An 8,940-nucleotide genomic window follows, 5' to 3' on the forward strand; every position below is an offset into this window, starting at 1 on the left:
CCATGTACACTTGCTATATACCTGGCATGAATCATGTACCTGGCATCACCAACTCAATGGAAATGAGTTTGAGCAAGCTGCAGGAGATGGTGAAGGACAGGGAAGCTTGGCATGCTGCATTCCATGGGGTCTGAGTCAGACATGACTTGGCAACTGAACAACACCACTTGCCATAGTGTTGTAGAGTCTTTCATCCAGGGCATGATCATGTTCTCTAGTCCTTATTTCCAAGTCTGAAATGAGGCTCACATCTCGAAATCTGGCAAGAGAGCATGCCTATTATGACTGCCCTGAGCCTCATCCATATCTGACTTCTGGTTGTATACGTTGAGCCATGTCTTTAGTAGCCTGTCTTGCCCTTAAGAAAACAGCTAATAGAACAAGGCATCCCCAACTCTCCCTGGTCAGCCCTGTTCAGGTGGTTGAGCACTACCACCTAGTTTATATTATTCTTGATAATGCCATCCTCCTCATCACCTTTGAAAAATCTAGATTTGTAATATATTTATTTTTCAGCCCAAGCCTACAGAACACAGCCAACACTGAGTTTCTCTGATTCTAGTTCCCTCCCATCAGTATATTTCTTACTGCTTTAGTAATGAGATTGTCCACTGGGTCTTTCTTGGGACAGTCATCTGGTGGGTTTTATATCCCTGCATGCCAGCATCCCTGCTTTTTTTTTTTGACTTCATAGTCTCAGAGCTTTAACTGATGCTGGGAGGCTTCTCTGCTAATTCCTGTTATCAGCCATTTATCACAAGATCTGTTAACCACCTCCTCTTAGGACTTTGTAATACTCACAAGACCAAAGAGGGGGTCTGAATTCATGATATGCAATCTGATGTCAGGGCCTTTCAAGACAATCAGTTCTTTCAATGGATAGACTGAAGTACAGATAAATATCTGAAGTCAAGATATTTCATGATGAAACTGAAGTGTGGCTCTCAGACAATGGCCGATGCATTCTGTTATGGAAGTCAAGAGCAGATTTAATTTTTTAACACAACTCCTACCAAGATTATAGAAGTGTGTTCTCAGATGTTGGATTTAAAAAAAAAAAAAGGTAAGATGGAGAAAGGCCAGGTATCATCTCAATTGGTCACAATGCTCCAAAGTCTCACCGTGGAGAAGCACTTAATTCAAAAATGATTTCATGTTTTCCTGTCTGCTTAATGAAAATTTGAACTAGGATAGCTTTTGCTAGCCAGCCTCACAAATCAGAGTCTGAAAGATTACCTAATCAAGGAATAAGAGGCCAGTGGGACCATTCAGTAACTTGTTTCCTCCAGGTACCAGCCTAGTAGCTGGACTTGTAAAATGTGGTAGAGAATCCACTTGCAGTGCAGCAGATCCAGGTTCAATCCCTGGGTGGGGAAGATCCCCCATCGAAGGGAACGGCAACCCACTCCAGTATTATTGCCTGGAAAATCCCATGGACAGAGGAGGCTGTTGGGCTATAGTCATGGGACGCAAAGAGTAGGACAGGAGTTAGCAACTATTAAGGCAGGTAAACTAAGATCATGGCATCTGGTACCATCACTTTATGGCAAATAGATGGGGAAACAGTGGAAACAGTGATAGACTTTACTTTTATGGGGCTCCAAAAATCACTGCAGATGGTGACTGTAGCCATGAAATTAAAAGACACTTGCTCCTTGGAAGAGAAGTTATGACCAAGCCAGACAGCATATTCAAAACCAGAGACATTACTTTGCCAACAAAGGTCCATCTAGTCAAGGCTATGGTTTTTCCAGTAGTCATGTACAGATGTGAGAGTTGGACTATAAAGAAAGCTGAGTGCTGAAGAATTGATGCTTTTGAACTGTGGTGCTGGAGAAGGCTCTTGAGAGTCCCTTGGACTGCAAGGAGATCAAACCAGTCCATCCTAAAGGAAATCAGTCCTGAATATTCATTGGAAGGACTGATGCTAAAGCTGAAGTTCCAATTCTTTGGCCACCTGATGAGAAGACCTGACTCATTTGGAAAGACCCTGATGCTGGGAAAGACTGAAGGTGGGAGGAGAAGGGGACAGAGGATGAGATAGTTGGATGGCATCACCAACTCAGTGGACAGGAATTTGGGTAAACTCTGGGAATTGGTGATGGACAGCGAGGCCTGGTGTGCTGCAGTCCATGGGGTCACAAAGAGTCAGGCACGACTAAGTGACTAAACTGAATTGAACATTGACTGGAATTTTAATGCTAGAAGAAACTTCTGCTGATACCTTTAATTAGGAACATCATGATCTATACATTTCCTTACCATGGACTTGCGATAATACCAGATCAAGTATGGCCTGGGTTCATGTTATGTGAACTGATCTCAGGAGCTCTGTCAGCTACCGCGTCCAACTCATCACAGCCTGTATGAAAAAGTTTTGCTTCTCCAGGAATGTTCCGGAAAGGCAAGGACACAGTGTTAACCCTATTTTCTTTGAATAGGGATCATAAATTCCTTGAGTAGGAAGCCGGATATCATCTGTGGCCAGTTTTGGAGGATGACCAGCAGTAGTTAATTAAATTATGGCATGTTATTCTGGAGTAAGGATTCTTCTAGTGTGTTTCATGGAACTACTTGGTTACCACATGGTTTCATTTCTTCTGCATAAGCATTTTCATTTCTGAAGATACTTTCCCCATTTTGTTAAATTAAGCTCTCAAATGTTCTTGGTTTGAAGGTGAATATGAAGTTGCTCAGTTGTGTCCAACTCTTTGAGACTCCATGGACTATAGCCTGCCAGACTCCTCTGTCCATGGGATTTCCCAGACAAGAACACTGGAGTGGGTTGCCATTTCCTTCTCCAGGGGATCTTTCCGACCGAGGAATTGAACCCGGATCTCCCGCATTGCAGGCAGACTCCTTACCATTTGAGCCACCAGGGAATCCCTGTTCTTGGTTTATCCAACTACTAGTTAAGAAAATCCTCAGGCCCCGCTGTGTTATGGTTTTCCACAGCTTAAGGAACACTTGAATGTTCAGGACCTTCTCTTGAGTCTGCCAGTAAGGAGGGTAGTTATAATCTCCAGTTATCACACCTCTAGGTTGCTTGAAGCATTCACACCAAGGCCACTCTCTCCCCAGGCTATTCACAGCTAATGATTATTCATGATGCATCTTGGGCCTTTCCTGCTCTTTGAAATCTTATCTACATTTGTATCATGGCCCCATCTTGCAAGGGCTGCACCCAAGGACAACGTGGCTGGCATACATACATGAAACGGTGTAAGGTAGACCGTTTTCTAGTTGACTGGGGAACTTTTGACAATTCAAGTACTCCTGAGGAGTCACACAGTTTAAGGAAGGTTTAGCAAGGCTGTCTTGGATGCTTTTATGGAAATATTTATCTTCTACGGTCCAGCCTAGAACAGACTGATGGCTCTCTCAGGCTCCCAAGTCTTCTTTCATATCTCCTTTCATGAAGGCATTTCCCTCAAAACTTTTAATCCCATCTTGGCATCTGGTACTTACAGGATCTGGTGTTACAAAAACTGATGTGCATACTAAGGTTGAGAAAAATACTACCATTTCTTGCAGAATTTTCAGTTTGTTGTGGAGACATGTTTTACCATGTCTAATTCTTAGATGGTTTAAAACCAGTACTAGTTTTTTCCCCTTAGTTTTATATGCCTTCCTACCACTGTTGTTTCAAGCCAATTTGGTCCACTAAAAGGGTAAAAAGGACATACAGAGAAACGTGAGCTTGTTTGTTTTTAAAAAATAATAAAACGGTGAAATGAACTCTGAATTTCATGCCTCTAGTCATAGTGGCCAGAACAGCCTAACAACCTCTTTTGGAAATCAAGAATGGACTTAGGTGTCCAGATACACAATCCTTTAAGTACAGGAGAGAGTCTCTGTTGGTGACACTGCGTGGAGGTTGCAACACCGATATCACCTGTATTCTATCTTCAAAGGAGCTTGAAGATAGATGTAATATGCTTGTCGCAATGTCAGTGATGGATGTAAAATCTTCCAGGCATTTTATGTTTTGTACAAAGAAGTCTCAATGTTGCCAGTTCTCATTTTCATGAGGAATGTAAGGTGACTTCAAGGCAGAGGCACAGTTGCCAATCTTACCTCTTAGTTGGGAAACATTATATTACATCCCAAGTCTTCAGTAATACCTGTGGTTTTAAAGTTTGGTTGATTCTGTCAATTTTATGTAAAAAGAAGCAATGATGGGGGCCAAGTGATTTGCATTCTGGGACTAGTGTGCATCTTTAGACAAATTTGAAAACAAAGCATAAGTCAGTATCTTTAACACCAAGATATGTTAAAGATAGTGATTCTAAAATGGTTGAGAAAAGGCAGGTAGAATGGCAAGTGAAGTTAGAGGATGTTGTTTGTGATCTAGTCTTCTAGGTAAGATGATGACCTACATAATTTTTTAGTTTTAAGTAGTATAAAGCACCTCAGCCAAGACTCTATGAAATCTTAGGGTATGGACCCTAAAGTTCAGGCAAAGGGAGTGCAATGGTAAAGTTGCCCTGTGTCAGGACCTCAGTGTGTGCCTTTACGTTGGGGTTCCTTCCGTTCACATGACCTTCTTTAAACTACGTGCACTTGTATCCTTGTTTCAAGCTCTGCTCCTGTGGGAGAACTCAGACTAAGGTAATCAGTTTGAAATACTAAGTGTGATCATTGGTCTTTGAGGAAAGGGATTATAGGCAGGCTAGTGTCTTCTATTCTGCCCAGTAATAGGAAGACGTTATAATTCTTCGATGTGAATTTTCTGGCCACAGAGGCAAAAATCATCCAGGCTGATTCCAGAAACGTTCCTTCCACTGCCCTCAGTAACCCAGGTCCAGCTTTAAAAGTCAGCTCTCAGTCTTTGGACTCATCCTGAATGAGTCATGGGATGGGATGTTATAGATTAGAGATCCAGTTGGTACACATAGCCCACCAGAAATGATGCAAAGCCAAGAGTCTTTCTATATATTGTGTATGTATATAGTTTTGACCCAAGTTAAAATCGTTTACCAATTTTTCTAAATTACTAGTTTATAAAAGTCCCCAGAAGTGTGATATGACCATGTTTGCCTACTTCACTTGCAGACTTCACCTCCAGACAGAATTTTTACCATGCCCTAGTAGAGATGCCATGAGGCCATCAGAGGAAAAAAAGCAAAGACAAAAAATGGCACCAACTGTATGGTGGATGCTGATGCAGTACTGGATCCTTCCACCAAGGGCTTGTTGCTTCTGGATGTGGTTTATGTAGCCCGTATCAGCTCCTTCATGGATTGTTTCAGCTGCAGAGGGCCACCTCATGCCTAAGGTCATGTATCTTCCCAGACTGGCCTGTATCCATAACCAACCTATGTGGCAAGATAAAAGTATAGCCATATAAACTCAACAAATCAAAAAGGGATTCTAGCTCTAGAGCTTCCCTTGTGAATGGTTGAGGCTGTTTTGGGATCTATATCACAGAATAGAGTAGAAGAAATCAGGAGTGTGCAGAGGACAGAACGTGGAACAACATTACCCCAAATGTATACTCTTCCTTAATTTAGCTCCCTCAAGAAGACTAAAATCTTAGTCTGTCCCTCAAACTGCCATACCTTAAGAGGAACTTCATTATCTGTAGTTAAACATATCCTCATATTGTTATCCAGAAATCTTTTTAATATGTGAATTTTTACATATATTAAGACTCTGATCCCCTATACCACAATCAGGTAGTTGCCACTGTGTTTTTAACTATCCCTACTATCTAGGATTTGGACTAGATTACCTTTCTTGCCTCTTGTGGCTGAAGTTACTTGGGTTCACATAGCAAGCAGTTCTCAGGGAAGCTCTACCAAGTCCCATCAGCACACCTCTCATCGTGTGTGTCTGGTCTTTCTTTTATCACTGCACACACTAGACCATTTGTGATAGTACTGCAAGGCTCATGTTTGCTAGATGAGTGGCAGCTTTCTGACATAACCGAAGCCTAACTACTATAACTAAGATCATGGCATCTGGTCCCATCACTTCATGGAAAATAGATGGGGAAACAGTGGCAACAGTGTCAGACTTTATTTTTTGGGCTCCAAAATCACTGCAGATGGTGACTGCAGCCATGAAGTTAAAAGACTCTTACTCCTTGGAAGGAAAGTTATGACCAATCTGGATTACTTTGCCAGCAAAGGTCCATCTAGTCAAGGCTGTGGTTTTTCCAGTGGTCATGTATGGAGGTGAGAGTTGGACTGTGAAGAAAGCTGAGCGCCAAAGAATTGATGCTTTTGAACTGTTGAAAAGACTCTTGAGAGTCCCTTGGACTGCAAGGAGATCCAACCAGTCCATCCTAAAGGAGATCAGCCCTGGGTGTTCATGGGAAGGACTAATGCTAAAGCTGAAACTTCAATACTTTGGCCACCTCATGCAGAGAGTTGACTCATTGGAAAAGACTCATGCTGGTAGGGATTGGGGGCAGGAGGAAAAGGGGACAACAGAGGATGAGATGGCTGGATGGCATCACCAACTCAATGGACATGAGTTTGAGTGAACTCCAGGAGTTGGTGATGGACAGGGAGGCCTGGCATGCTGCGATTCATGGGGTTGCAAAGAGAGAGATATGACTGAGCGACTGAACTGAACTACTATAATGCCTTAACATGATTTTCCATGGATACCATCACACTGGGGATGGATGTAGGTATTTTCCAACTGTGCCACTGGCCGAATGTCAAGGGGAACCTTTCCCTAATGTGGAACAACTTGACCAATCTTCTACAGATGAGACGTTGGCTGTGATACTCAAAGATGCACCAGCTAGATCCTCTCCCTTGAAGGACTTACTGTTCAGCTACAGAGAAGGCACTCAGCAGACAGTCTTCAACCATCAACTCCTCCAGTATGTGACTATGCTACAGGTTTAACCTGAGGTTAAATGCTTTTAGGAGAGCAATCCATGGCCAGTGACTAAGCAGGAGAGTTTATATGAAAGCTTGACCCTCTTAGTCCAATGAGGAACAACTCCTACAGGTTATTCTAAGTTTAGAGGACCTTCTCTCTGCCATGTTGGCAGGGACTTTTGGGGCTAAACTCTTAGTTTTGATAGCCCCATGCCCTATTCTAGACCTGTGCCAAGAAATCCTGTCTGGCTTCTTTGCTCAACTTAACATGCACAGCAGTTCTTGTCAAGTCAGTAGCATTGTCATGGAATATCTTCTACTGTAGCTTATGTGGCAGCCACAGAGGTACCCTCCCTCTGATCTCCCCTCCAGAACTGACCTCCATCTGTCCTTCCTTCAGGATGCAATCATGTTCAAGTTGAGTCCATGTTTTCCTAGGAGCTCCTACCCAAGTAATTGGGCACTGTGGGAGAAGTGAAGCCTGACCATTTTCATTCAAAGAAGATTCTTCTAGAGGTACTCCTTGTGCTGAGACCCCCTGCTGGGCTGCCTGAAGCTCTCTTAGTTCACTATAGTTCTAAAGTCCTCCCTATTCAATTCTTCCTCCCCATTTCTTTTCCACAAGTCTTAGACCTATAAACAGTGTAAGGTTTCTCCCTACCTAATCCTGCCCCTCCCCCACTTTCTTAGTTGTTAACCCCAATAAGTCTTCTGAACTTCTAATTCCTTTTTGGGTTTGATACAGCATTGTAAGTCAAGATTTGGTAAAAGAAATTTCAGATTGTTTCCAGTGCTCCCATGAAGGTCCCGGGGTGAGGATACTTCTACTGAACTACTGGGTCCTCATCAGAGCCTGGAAAATTTTAACCCAGCCAATGTCTTCTTGGTTCTGAGAGAAAAATAAAATCCACTAACTCATGTGATGATACCAGGTCTTAGCCTGATCTAAGGAGCAGGCATGTCAAGGTTCAGTCCCTAGAAGCCTTTAATTTGTGACAGGATAAAGTAACATCTTCAAGAACTACCAAAGTCAAGAGAATTCCCTCTGACAAAAAAGTGCTGAATTTGTGCAGAGCTGGTAGAATTTTAGTCATACATGTTGAATGTATTTCTCATGTTCTAGATAATTAGGTATACTTCAGTTGTTGACCTTAACAGTTCAAGATTTCACAGAACTACAGGGCCAAGTATGAGCTCTACATTGCTTCTTGGCAATATTTAAGTTCAACAAGCTCAATCCTTAGGTCCATATATTCCTAAAATAGACACAACAATCTCCACTGTGAAAAGAGGACTTTGGTCACTAGTAACCTCAGAAGCCATTATTTTTAGTTTTAGTAGGTACCTCAGAACTCAAAGTGGTGGTTGACATAACTGATATCACCTTTTAAAGGAACTAGTGCCAGAGATCTTAATGGCTTTTTTGTTGTTCTGCTGCTGCCTGGCACCCAAAGACAGCCTCCTACATGGATTTCAGAGAGTCAAGATTCCTATTCCCAGTTAGTCCATGTGCTCCACTGCATGGCTAGTATGATTCATATGAAGGAGTACATACCATTTAGACTGATGTTATAGTAGTGATGTAATCCATAGCCCACCACATGCCAACATAGTACCATGAAGCCCATGGTGAGGACATGCATATTTTTATAGTGTGAACACTGTTAAGTGTAGGCTTTGGCAAACATGTAAGGATATCAAGGAAAGCAGGTTCATAGATGAGAAGATACCAAGATTAACTTATTTGCACCTGAAGTTTATAGTGGACAGAAGCTAAAAGATTCTCACAGTATCAAAGAAAGGAAGCCAAATCTTCCTATTTACTGGATATCTGGATATAGAACTTCAGGGTAAGAAATAAAGGTTAGAGGAGCACATGAAAAACTCAAGCAGGTGTCTTGCAGGATTCTTTCAAACTGGTCCCAGAGGATCATGGGGAATTTCATATGTAGTATGTCAGTTAAAGCTGGAGAGACAGGCTGCAAAAATGAGTAAGCTTTTGAGAATTATTTGCAGTCTATCCCATTCGCTACACCTTTAGAAGTGGCTTAACTACTGCTTGACAATTGCACTTGAGTTGGCAAGACATATAAGACAGTTG

At 42.2% G+C, this 8,940-nt stretch overlaps 1 long non-coding RNA gene across 1 annotated transcript in view; it reads right to left on the reverse strand.

Annotated features, from left to right (window-relative positions):
- Nucleotides 1-5,661, reverse strand: part of LOC147375416 (uncharacterized) — a 30,458-nt gene extending 24,797 nt beyond the window's left edge. Inside the window, exon 1 of the long non-coding RNA XR_015161536.1 lies at nucleotides 5,149-5,661. This is a non-coding gene — a long non-coding RNA (uncharacterized LOC147375416). The remainder of the gene's footprint in view (nucleotides 1-5,148) is intronic.
- Nucleotides 5,662-8,940: the final 3,279 nt, after the last annotated feature.

This window comes from Bos grunniens, chromosome 3, assembly GCF_055505025.1.
Source record: "Bos grunniens cultivar Pamir isolate PY7600 chromosome 3, Bosgru_T2T1.0, whole genome shotgun sequence".
Classification (NCBI taxonomy): Eukaryota; Metazoa; Chordata; class Mammalia; order Artiodactyla; family Bovidae; genus Bos; species Bos grunniens.